This window comes from Oncorhynchus gorbuscha, linkage group LG04 (assembly GCF_021184085.1).
Source record: "Oncorhynchus gorbuscha isolate QuinsamMale2020 ecotype Even-year linkage group LG04, OgorEven_v1.0, whole genome shotgun sequence".
NCBI classification, from domain to species: domain Eukaryota; kingdom Metazoa; phylum Chordata; class Actinopteri; order Salmoniformes; family Salmonidae; genus Oncorhynchus; species Oncorhynchus gorbuscha.
Window position 1 is genome coordinate 63165704 of NC_060176.1, and position 13558 is coordinate 63179261.

The window sequence follows — 13558 nt, forward strand, 5'->3', positions numbered from 1 at the left end:
GGGCTACTAACTCCAGTCAATTGATATTCAGACAGCAAAGACCACGGAAGACAAGTTGAAATCAAGACACACATTGGTATCTTTTATTATATGACGTTTAAAAAATCATTTTTTACAGATTGACAGTCAGGTGGAAGAAAAATACATTTTATGCAAATTGAAACTTTGCAGGAAGGTAACATTTTATTGCAGATACTACAGCCTTGGGTTTGAATGAAACAAATTGAGAACTTATACCATTCACAGCATCTCACAAAGCATCAGGCGAGGACACACTATAGAAACAGGACACCCCACAGTCTTTCTTTTTACATCTAGTTAAAAAAAATAATCGAACATTCATCCAAATAATCATCTGTGGATTATTCTGTATCACAGAAACAGTCAATAAATAATAATTGTATAACTCCTCAATATTTCTGTTATTATTTATCTGTAAGGGCTTAAAACATCTCTTATATTTATGTTGTTTGTATAAACCCTTCAGATCTCTTCCTCAGTGATACAGTGTAAAATATATGTTCTGTATGTTTTACTGTGGATCATTGTGAAACCTCTTAACCAAATGGAATTATTAAGATTTAAGATTTCTGAAACAAAATCCTGCTTACAAAGGAAATGCATATTCATATTTACATTGAAACAAAACCAGCCAAAGGCTCAAACAATTGGAGGGAAATAATCATTTAGAATAACATCTTGACCATTTCTTGAATGACTAAAATTAACAAGGGACACATAGACTCAAGCCTGTTCTATTAACTGTCAATCTCCAAGCTGACGTTATACTGTTCATTACCTTACCATTCCCCCAATACATATAAACGCAGCGCCACACAGACACATACAGACAATCCAATCAAGAGGCTTGTGCTGCATTGATCCAAGAACTACTTATAACTCTAGTACTTTATTTAGCAGATTCTTGCTTTTGGTCAGAGGACCTGTTTGAAATGTGAACATGGAAACTGCATACTGTAATAAGATAATATATTCATACAGCATCCCTGACCACAGATGAGAAAAATAAAACTATTTTTTATGACCATTTGCTCTGTCAGCAAATAAATGCAATGTTCTTGAATATTTAACAAAACTCAAAACACAAATTGAAATAACACTGGATTTAAGATTTAAAAAATATAAACAAGAGTTTGATGAAAAATCTGGCAAAAATGAAAAGGCAAAATTTCTAAACAAATAAATACCCAGTGTACATCTGAATAACTCAGTATACTGCAGACAAAAGCACTACATATAAAAATAAACAAAGCTACAGTATCCCTACAAGTTTTACCTCTGCCCTGACTATGGCCTGACACCTTGGATCCCACATTTATGTAAGCAGGCGGAAGAAAAGGAATAAATAAGACATGAATAAATAATAAGTGAAGGAATAAAACATAGGAAATTCTTACTGTTAGTACAAAAGCATATAAAAAGAGCTTTGGGTCAAATCAGTCCATGGCTCTGTCTTTTTGTTTTGTTTTCTCAAGAGTGCCTTTTCATACAAAAATATCCATCAGTCCATTTGGCAAAGCAATGCAAACTCTCTACTTGAACTGGTCAGGGATATGTCCCATCTGAGACTGCATGCTGCTGGTTGGTGGACTTGAGATGCCCTCCGACCAGTCAGACATGTTAGAATGCGGGGATGAGCTGGACCATTGGTCGGGAGACCCGGGGGAGGGGGTCAGAAAGGGGTGGTCGGGGACTTGTAGCTGGTGGTTGGGGGTGTTGTCCATGGGGCCGGAGTAGCTGTGCTGGGAGGGAGGGGTGAGGTACTGGGTGCTGGGCAGGTTCTGGCTCATGATCTGGGTCTCCTGGGGCAGGATGGTGTGGATGGGTATGGAGCCCTGGTTTCCTGTGCCCTGCTGGATCTCTGAGCCACTCAGCTCGGTACTGATGAAGTTCTGGTTGCTGGCATGGCCACTGCTGCCAGTGCTAGAGTTCTGGTGCTGAAGCTGGATGCTCTGTTGCTGCTGTTGGAGCTGTTGTTGTAGGTTCTGTTGGTGCTGCATCTGCATCTGCTGTTGGACCTGTTGCATGGGGTGCGGCTGCGAGGCCAGGCGGGTGTTCTGCAGGCCCTGGTAGCTCAACATCTGGGACAGGCTGGTGGTGGGAAGCCCGGTGTGGAGAGAGGTCATCATGCCGTGCTGCCCGCCTCCCTGGTGCAGACCGCCCTGCCCCCCGACAGGACCAACCCTCATGGGGTTGAACTGTCCGGGCTGGCCCATACTGGCGTGCATCCTGGAGAGCCAATCACACTGGCCATTCATGCCCCCAGAGCCGTTGGAGCCTGACAATGGAAGGTGAGTAAGACGGGGCGGAAGCGGGTCAAACTGCATGCGCGCTAGCTCCTGCTTGTTGGGCATACCCATGTGGTTGACCCCCATATGGGGGTCGGACATCCCCTGGAGGTGGTTGAGTGACATGGACGGGGACTGCTGGAAGGGGGACGTCATCATGGAAGGGGACGCCACGTCAGAGATATACCCGTGTGGAGATTCCAGGGAGTCCACGGGGGACAGAACAGCTGAGCTGTCCAACAGACCTCCTCCCTTCCCATCCTGGGAGGTTTTCTTCTTGTTCTTCATGTCCTTGCCGTCCTTGTAGCCGATGCCCTTGGCGCTGTGCTTGCGGGCCTTCTTGCTCTGGACTAAGGGCTTCATGCTGCCCAAGTAGCTGTTGGGGGAGCAGAGAGAGGGCGACAGAGTGGTGCCCATAGAGCCTCCATGGCCGTGGCTGTGCATGGGCGGGCTGCGGACCAGGTTGTACTCGTCCATGAGACGGACAATGTCATGGTGCATCCTCTCTTGCGCAATGTCTCGGGGCAGCCGGTCCATGTGATCAGTTATCTCGCGGTTAGCAAAGTGCTCCAGCAGGACCTTGGCCGTCTCGTAGCTTCCTTCCCTGGCAGCAAGGAACAGAGGGGTCTCCTCCTGAGGCAGACACACACAGAGAGAAATGTGTTTACAGTGGACCACAGATAGACAGCTCTCTCTTGCTAAAGAGATTTTATCTCAGTGACAATAACCTGTATAAATAAAGCTTAAATGTTAAAGGAATGTAGCTTACAGAAATATTGTATTATATTATATTATGTTCCATCAGGCAGCAAAGATTCCTTACCTTGTTGTTCTGCATGTCCTTGTTGGCTCCATTCTTCAGTAGTACGGTAGCTGCTTCAACGTTGTTCACTGCTGCTGCCCAGTGCAGAGCAGATTTGCCTGGTGAGAACGAGGCAGGCAGAAAAACACGTTCAGTACACAACCCATGCCTGTCTAAAATGACCTAAAGAAACTTGACTATAACCATTTTCAACCTCCACGTTATTTCTAAGTAAGAAAACATTTTGTGAAAGGACATGGACTTTATCTTATCTTCTGCCCATTTCCAATGACAAATTCCTTGTCTGATTTAATTCATGGATTGAATGTGCTTCACCTCTAGCTCTGATTGAAAGAATACGATGAGGCCATGAAGCCCATAGAGATTCAGCATTGAGATATGAGCCCTACCAAAGTCATCGATAGCGTTGACGTCAGCATGGCAGTTGATGAGCTCCTCCACCATGCCCTCCACTGCCAGGCGAGCTGCCAGGATCAGAGGGGTGGTGCCATCGTGCATGCGGGCATCCAGGTCTGTGGCACGATTCCGGATCAAAATCTACAAAAAGATACAACGAGTTGGTTAAACCTTGTATGACAGGATTACCCAACTTGAGGCCCGCTGTGGTTTTATTTGGACCAACAAGTTTTCTGAGCAAAAAAAACGAAGTCTGTAAAAACACCAGGAAATCAGTGATTTTAATTTTGTTCCCGAGTATTCCCACGCATAATAGAGATAAACATGATCATATACAAATGCAAGGAAATCTTGAAATTATTATGTTTTATTCAAATAATGTATCTGTTTGGGCTTCTTGCTGTCAATTTGCAATCCACAAATGATTAGTAATTATGTTCCGGCCCCCCGACCATCTGCTCCAGAAATCTAGTTGATGATCCCTGTCGTATGAGATTATCTTTAGAGACGCTAAGGAAGCAAGGGCACATTACCAATCCAATACAGTCAGTCTTTTTGCTACACAAGAACAAAAATGTATCTGCATTTGACCCCATACCTGGAAGACACCCTGTGCATCAGCGGCCACGGCAGCATGTAACGGGGTCTTGCCCATGTTGTCCTGGATGTTGGCATCTGCACTGGCCTCCAGAAGACGCTTGGCAGCATCAGAGCGGGCGTAGCGGGCAGCGAGATGAAGGGCGGTCTCCCCTGTGCGGTCTGTCTGACTGTGGAGGTTAGCACCCTGGTAAATGAAATCACTGATCACGTTGGCAGAGGCGTCTTCCTCCTCCTCGCTGTTTCCTGTTTCCAGACCACCACCGCTACAGGAGGCGATCATCAGGGGGGGTGAAGCCATCTGGAGGGAGAGGAGGGAGGGAGGGAGGGAGAGACCATACTTTAGTACCAGGGGAGTTGACCACACCTCAGCATTGACAGTCCAGTGCACTAGCACAGGGTCAGCATGAGACAAAACAAAGCAACAAACAAATCGAATGAGGATTTGATGCTTTTGCCTTGGTGAATCATCACAGCTCTCTTTTCGATAACGGATTCTGATCAAGCCAGGTATTGGGGAGCTGCAGGAAGACACAGAGCTTTGGTAAACCTAGGCAGATGGAAAACTGAGCATTATCGTCTCTGAGAGGAGGCTCAGACAGTCGACTTGGATGGGTTTCTCTTCTTCAAAAGAATAGCAAGCCCCCAGATCTCACAGATTTGGTTGATTCAGGCTCACTGATTGGTGAATGAGAGAAACAGTCTGTGTGTTGTGCTCTACTGTTGAAGAGTGCCTTACTTTAGATTTCTTAAACACTCTTCAGGGGGTTTGGCTTTCAATAAAAGTGTGTTCAGTATTTTTGTTCTGTTATTGGTTTTATTAATAAAGCATATGACAAGAAAGACCCATTAATGGTCCAATGATGAATGTAAACATTAATCTGGAAGGGAGTTTTCCCCTGGGCTCAGGGCTTCTAGCTGCATGCTTTGATCTGGATCCCCTTACCCTGAGGACACAAGGCTTTAGCTACTCCCACACACATGCTCTCTCTGTCTCTCCCCCTTGCTATTGCTCACTCAGATAAGGTGTAAACCAAACAGCTAATATTTGAGTAGGCAGAAAAATACCTTAAAACATGATGTTAAGACAGTTTTGTTTAACTTCTTTACAAAGCAAGATGTTGGGTAATAAAATGAAATAGGAATAACTATGTTAATTACTTAATTTAATGAGTAATTAAAAGTATGAGTTATGCTAATATGTGAATCATTATAAAATAATTGTTTATCTTTTTATCTAAATGTACCTGCCACTTCCAATGACTCATACTTACGTACACCTCACATCTTTCTAAATCTACACCAGTATTGATAACTGAAATATGCCGTTCAAAAAATATTTAGACTTGACCTGTGCACTGCAGCTGGGGCAGAATTCACCAATTCCACATAAACATTTTACAAGTCCTACACACCAGGCAACTGATTAAATGGTACAATATTCTACAACTTAAATGGTCAAACATTCTGTATTCACCACAAATATTGTCATGTAATTTCGTGACATTGAATAATAAATGTCAGAAGGGAAATAGGAGGGGTATGACCGTTAAAATCAGTCCTAATTTCCCTAACAATGAACCGAGCGGTTGTGTACACACCTGGTCCCCGTACGTTGACGTCCATGCAGTCGTTCTCGATCTCGCCCTGAGGGGGTGTGGGGGCGATGGAGGGGATACGGAGATCAGCCGCGTCCAGGTGCTGCTGGGTCCACTGGCGGTGGTCTGTCTGGCCGTCCAGGTCCAGTATCGCTTGCTCCTCAAACTGCTGGAACCAGATCAGGGGCAGATAGACAGTCAATTAGCTCAAACCGCAACCAAAGCATTTCAGCTCAAAGCTATTTGCGACCTAACGTTTAACTAACCAACTTTTACTTACTAAAATGCTGACATTCAGGACAATAAAACCAAAAACCAACACAAAGGAGACTATGTTTTCTATATCTAAACATTGGTTATTATTAAATTAAAGCTAATTAAATAGCCTATGTAAATGCACAAATATTTAAACAAAAACTTGAATCTAGTGATATTTGAAGACTATTATCAATGATGATAAAGAGAAAATCCCTGACTGAAGATCTTTTCTTATTATTTCTCTATAGGTATTTCTTCATAAATCCATGTTCTACTCTTATTCCCGCCTTCTCTCCAAATGCCAGTATGTGATGTAGTTAGACTCCTTACCCTAAAGCGCTTGGCGTCCGAAGGCTCCTCTTCTCCCCATTCATTCTGGTTGTCGTCCATCAGTGATATGTCCGATAGGTTTTTCAGTGGCCTGTGATCAGAGAGGATCCCATTGAAAATCCCATTGAAAATCCTGATACAGCAAAAGTGAGCCAGCTAACTATCCCAGCTGAGCACTCTTCCTCAGTGGTAGTGCACCAACACCGAAATAAAAGCATTGATTGACCCCCCCCCATCGCTCCGATAGGTCAGTTAATGCGCCCGTTACCTATACCTGATGTATTATCATCATTAATGATCCAAACAAACCCTGTCCCCCCTCTTTCTCATCGCCAGCTGCATCACTCAGTCCCATAAACTTTCTTCACCGTTCCACACCCTGCTATGGCCAAACCCACGACAAACAAACTGGCAAAACAATGTGGTGGCGCATGGAAACCTGGGACACTTACTTCAATCCCACTGAATCCTCCCCCACCGGCTCCCTCCTCTTCTTCTTGTTGGGCTCACTGATCTTGAAGCCTTCCGGGAACCACAACTGGCCGTGCTCGCGACGACGCTTCCGTGAGGCGACCATCCCCACACCCACGAAAGCCAGGAGGGCCAGCCCGGCCAGGACTGCGTAGATGGGGTAAAGCTCAGACGGAGGCTGGGGGTCAACCTCACCTGGAGGGGGAAAGGACAACATAGTAAGGCGGACAGCGGCGCAGCCTGAGAACCCAGCCAGGCAGGCAGGCGCTGGGTTGGTCTGAGGAGGACTGATAGTCCAGCTCCTCTAGTCTAGAAAAACCCCTCCTGGAGCCCAGTATTCCACGGCCAGAGCTACAACAGGAATGATGAGCGCCGTTTGTAAAACAAGGTTGTTCCTATTCTGTAATAATCAGAATTGCTAACCACTTTTCATCAAATAGAGCTAGAGATAAAAAAAATAAAAAATCTAAAACCACCACCACCTCCTCTCCCCTCTCAGCCCAGGGTACCAGGAGACAACTCTACCATTTCTTCTTTAAGGGGAAAAAAAGGGAGGGATTAATGAACTTCAAATTACTGCACGCGCTTTAAGCTGTAAAGACTAAGGATTTATTAGGATTTTCAAGATAACAAAGACTCCCAACTTCTAGCACACTCCCGATCAATTTTTCTTCTCTTTTTTTTTTACTAACGATTTTGAAATGATAAACTCTCCCAACCCAAACCCTTAGAGATGCATAAAGTCCTGGTATTACATTCAGCAAGCTGAAGGTTGCAGCAGCCTTACACTGTGTGTGTGTGTGTGTGTGTGTGTGTGTGTGTGTGTGTGTGTGTGTGTGTGTGTGTGTGTGTGTGTGTGTGTGTGTGTGTGTGTGTGTGTGTGTGTGTGTGTGTGTGTGTGTGTGTGTGTGTTAGAATGGTATGTGGATTGGGTAGGGGGCTGGATGAGTTGATTTACGGCAATTTTGGAGCCTGAAGCCATTGGATTTACACACAGACTGCTGCATTGATTGTTTAGTCCATGTGATTCACTAGTACATTTGTTCCATTGTTGAAAGAAATACACACTCAAAGAACACCATATCACCCTTTTGTGGTGTTGGAGGGTTAAGACCTAGGTGATGAATACCTTCAGTGTGTGTGTGTGTGTGTGTGTGTGTGTGTGTGTGTGTGTGTGTGTGTGTGTGTGTGTGTGTGTGTGTGTGTGTGTGTGTGTGTGTGTGTGTGTGTGTGTGTGTGTGTGTGTGTGTGTGTGTGTGTGTGTGTGTGTGTGTGTGTGTGTGTGTGTGTGTGTGTGTGTGTGTGTGTAGGGCTGAGGTATGATTAAAGGGGCAATAGGAGTGCAAACTTTGGGTGTTGCAGCAGTACCCTGTTAGTGACTGTTAGCATGGAAGAAGATAGAAACTCACTGTGAACAGCCTCTATGATGTAGGGAATATTGAGGTTTCCACTGGAGGCCAGGGCCCCTAGGAAGGCTGCTACATCAGTGGCACTCTGGAAGCACTCTGTGGACTGCTGAAAGCACTGGCGGTTGTCAATCTCCAGGTACACTATGGAGCTGTGGAGGACAGAGTCATATTATACACATTAGACCTGATCTAAAGCCCAGAGAGAAGGTTGTAGAGCACAATCGTTTCAGTTCACAGAACAAGCAGAAGTTCTTAGAAAGCCAGACACTGATATATTTGTTATATAATCATCTATTGTGATGGAAAACTAAAGATATGGAAGGCCAGTTTTCTTTCCACAACAAATAACTTAGTCCTTGCTTGACTTTTATATTTTAGATTCATGACAATGTGAGGTTTGCATGGAAATTCAGCTGAAATCCAAATGAACATTTCTCTAATCCTTACCCTTTGATCAGCATGGGGTCCAGCTCCCTGCGTCTGCGGCTGTTTTCACTGGCTATAGTATACAGGCTATTCCTCATGGAGCTGAGCATGGTGCCAGGGATCTCTGTCCAACCCACTGAGCGCTTTATGTTGTGTTTGTTCAGCTCCTGCTCACTGCCGTAGTACGGGTAGATCATCATCTCTCCCTTGGAGTCCTGCCGGAACACCACGTTAGTGTGGAGTACGCGGCTCAGCTCGCGCAGGAAGCCAAGCGAGTTGTTCCGAAGCTGGTCGGGCATGATGTGGACCACGATGACCAGGCGGCCCACCGCCAGCTTCTCTGGCATGTTGTTGGCACAGTCCAGACCATCCCACTCACACTCAGCATTGTTGCAGCCCTGGTCACAGTGGCCGTCCGCATAGTGGTCTTTACAGTACTGGTCGTACAGAGGGCTGGAGAGACAAGAGATTAGAGTATCATTCAGTATGACTTTTAATGGAATGTATAATGATGAAAAAAAAGCTTGTATCTCTGCTCAGCCTTTATTCATCCTCTATTCTCTAAAGCATTAGCTGAATCAGGTGAGTTATAGAAGGTCTGGAGCTGAACCCTGCATAGCCAGTAGCTCTCCATGTGGACTGGCCTCCCCTTAGCTAGTATTCAGTGTTTAGACCCGGATGACACTCACTTGCACTGGCCCTCCAGGTTCTGACAGTCAAAGCCATCGTAGAGACACCCGGCGTTGTTGCACTGCTCGTCACACTTCCCGTCATTAAAGTAGCGCCAGCACTGCAGGGACGACGTGCAGTTCTTCCACGGGTCGTTGAAGTTGAGCGAGCAGTCGCCCCCGTCCCAGCCACATGCGTGGTTGTTACACAAGGTATCACAGTACTTGTTCCCCTTTCTTTCCTCACACTGGGGGATCTCACAGCTCACCTCCACCTCTGGCGGGGGCGTGATGTCACGGCCGAACCCACCCAGGAAGCTGTAGTCCAGGATGTGACATAGCAGGCCATTGAAGTTGGTGGGGCATACGCAGTGGTAGTATGGAGCTTCTGAGCTGTATTCACAGGTTCCCCCGTTGTAGCAGGGGTTGGTGTTACAGGGGCTGTCTGTAGGGTATTCACACTCTGGCCCTGTGAACGAGGAGGGACAGAGACACTTGGGGCTCTTGTGTCCGGAGATGCAGGTGCCACCATTACGACAGTGGAGACTCCCACAGGAGTGGGCATCGTACTCACAGGTAGAGCCAGTGTAGCCCTTTAGAGGGGAAGGAGAGCAAATGTGTCAATCTATTACGACTAGTACTACTATTACAGTATATTTAATGAATGACAGCACAGTGTAATACATCTGCTCAATGTCTTTATATACCGTATGCGTCTTGTATGCAGTATAATATGCCAGCTGCCAAAGTTGTGTATGAACTTACAGGTGGACACTTGCAGATGAAGCCGTGAGGAGTGTTGCTGGCTACGGCACATGTCCCTCCGTTACGACAGGGTTTGCTCTTACAGCCGTCAAACACTGTGTCACAACGCTGGCCTGTAGGGTCACAGAGAGATATAGTTACATCAAGGACTGAATCCCCTTATCAATAAGCCAATCACAGGTTAACATTTAATGCCATATAGAGTAAATAATTCCAGTTGAAGTCGGAAAATTACATACAATTAGGTTGGAGTCATTAAAACTCATTTTTATACCACTCAAACTATAGTTTTGTCAAGTCGGTTAGGACATCTACTTTGTGCATGACACAAGTAATTTTTCCAACAATTGTTTACAGACAGATTATTTCACTTATAATATCACAATTCCAGTGGATTCTACATACACTAAGTTGACTGTGCCTTCAAACAGTTTGGAAAATTCCAGAAAATTATGTAATGGCTTTAGAAGCTTCTGATTTGAGTCAATCATTTGAGTCAATTGGGGTGTAGTTGTGGATCAATTTCAAGGCCTAACTTCAAACTCAGTGCTTCTTTGCTTGACATCATGGAAAAATCAAAAGAAATCCTCCAAGACCTCAGAAAAAACATTGTAGACCTCCACAAGTCTGGTTCATACCTGGGAGCAATTTCCAAACGCCTGAAGGTACCACATTCATCTGTACAAACAATAGTACACAAGTATAAACACCATGGGACCACGCAGCCGTCATACCGCTCAGGAAGGAGACGAGTTCTGTCTCCTAGAAATTAACCTACTTTGGTGTGAAAAGTGCAAATCAATCCCAAAACAACAGCAAAGGCCGTGTGAAGATTCTGGAGGAAACAGGTACAAAAGCATCTATATCCACAGTAAAACGAGTCCTATGTCAACATAACCTGAAAGGCCGCTCAGCAAGGAAGAAGCCACTGCTCCAAAACCGCCATAAAATGCCAGACTATGACCATCATTATGTTTGGAGGAAAAAGGGGGAGGCTTGCAAGCCGAAGAACACCATCCCAACCGTAAAGCATGGGGGTGGCAGCAATTATATGGATATATTGAAGCAACATCTCAAGACATCTGTCAGGAAGTTAAAGCTTGTCGGCAAATGGGTCTTCCAAATGGACAATGGCCCCAAGCAAACCTGACTCAGTTACACCAGCTCTGTCAGGAGGAATGAGACTAAATTCACCAAAGTTATTGTGGGAAGATTGTGGAAGGCTACCCGAAAAGTTTGACCCAAGTTAAACAATTTAAAGGCAATACTACCAAATACTAGTTGAGTGTATGTAAATGTCTGACCCACAGGGAATGTGATGAAATAAATAAACGCTGAAATAAATCAGCTGACAGAGCAGTTTACCGATTACTGCACCTGTACACAGCCCATCGGTAAATAGCCCACCCAACTATCTCATCCCCATATTGTTTTTATTTTTGCTCTTTTGCACCCCAGTATCTCTACTTGTACATCATCATCGGCGCATCTATCACTCCAGTGTTAATGCTAAATTGTAATTATTTCGCCACTATGGCCTATTGATTGCCTTACCTCCCTTATCTACATTTGTACACACTGTATATAGATTTTTCTTATTGACTGTTTTTGTCACACTCCTTTGCTTTATCTTGGCCAGGTCGCAGTTGTAAATGAGAACTTGTTCTCAACTAGCCTAACCGGTTAAATAAAGGTGAAATAAAATAAATATATAATAAATAAATATACTATTATTCTGATATTTCACATTCTTAAAATAAAGTGGTGATCGTAACTGACCTAAGACAGGGAATTTTTACCAAGATTAAATGTCAGGAATTGTGAAAAACTGAGTTTAAATGTTTTTGGCTAAGGTGTATGTAAACTTCCAACCTCTATCTTCTGGTGCTATATACTATAGAAAAACAGTGACGAGGTGTTACATATATTTCTTTACTGTTGGGATTTCTCCTGCAAGTCCAATGATTTGTCTCGAAAAAGACAGAAAAATGTCAGACTAAATTAACTTAGTTTGTTCTTGCTTTCCCAAATAAACCCCATGAAATAATTGGAATTGACATGAAACTAAACCCAACCCCACTCCCAAGTCACTATCCAGTCGACAGAGCCAACATGTCTGATGGTTATATATGTTACCTGTGTATCCGGTACGGCAATCACAGCGGTAGTTGTTGGTGAGCTGGACGCAGTTGTGTGTCCCGCGGGTGTCACATGGGTTGGACAGGCACTCGTTGACGTCCCCCTCACAGCGCTCCCCTACGTAGCCGGCGGGACAGATACAGTGGTAACCTCCCACCCTGTCCACACACTTCCCCTTGTTGAAGCACTTGGGCTCGTTGGTGACGGGGTCTGTGAAGGGGTTGCAGTCGTCTATGTTGATCTCACAGTGAACGCCTGCGAGGCAGAGGACGGGCGGGAGAGAGCAGAGGAACAGTCAGCCTCTTCTAAAGCACTCAGCTGGGACACCACCACATGGATGTACTACCTGCACTTGTTCAATACATCTTTTCATTTACCGTTTCAAAATGTTTCTCTTGTTTGCTTCTATAAAACCCTTTTGGCTACATTCATTTCACCAATACTTTAGCTGACCAACGAGACACACTCCCTTCATGTCCGGGAGAGAAATCGATCCCGTATTTGACGGGGACGAGAGTTTCGGACATGTGCTGGACGCTGTTAAGCCCTAATTAATGAAGTGTGATGGATTGAGAGCAAGTGAGAGAGAGAGAGAGAGAGAGAGCGAGGGCGGAGAGGAACAGTGGAGACCGGGGGGAGAGAGGAATAGACGGAGAGAGAGTGGGAGGCTGGAGAGGGGCACAGAAAGAGTGATAGAGAGAAAAAAGGGGGTGGTGTGGAAGAGTGTGTGGAGGTGGGTGGCGGGGCCCTGACCTTGGGTTCCCCTGGGACAGGAGCATTTGTAGGTATTGATCAGGTCAATGCAGGTGCCTCCGTTCTGGCACGGCTGGGAGAAACACTCATTGATCTCATTGGAGCAGTTGGTGCCGACGTATCCCGGCACACACTAGGAGAGGAGAGGGAAAAGATAAATCAATGAGTGACATGAAACAAGGCTGTTTCTGTTTACCTGGTTGTTTTGCCAGTTCTCTGCACAGGACACCTACATAAATGAACAGTTTGTGAGTCTGTTAATAAACAACCTTTTGTCATCAGTTTGGATACAGAGTTTGATAGTTTGATAGGACTTTTCTTTTTAGAAAGAACACCCACACACTCATTTAGTTTCTGATTTAAATCATTCAATGAAAAGTGAGCATGACTGACAATGTTTCTACAAGACCAAGACCAGGAAACACACACTTTTTTGGCCACATGAATCGCTGTTCGGTCTAGGTATTATTTCTACATTAGGCTACATTTGTTATGCATTTCACCCAGCACCTGTGAAAAATTGGATTAAATCAAATTTGATGTAACTTAATTAGGACAATCCAGACCAATTGGATGTATTGTGCATTAGTGACAGTGCTGTGTTCCTAGTGAGCAG

General features: G+C 44.9%; 1 pseudogene; it reads right to left on the minus strand.

Annotated features, from left to right (window-relative positions):
* Window positions 1-55: 55 nt before the first annotated feature.
* The window catches only part of LOC124034456, a 57972-nt pseudogene continuing 44469 nt past the window's right edge, over window positions 56-13558 (minus strand).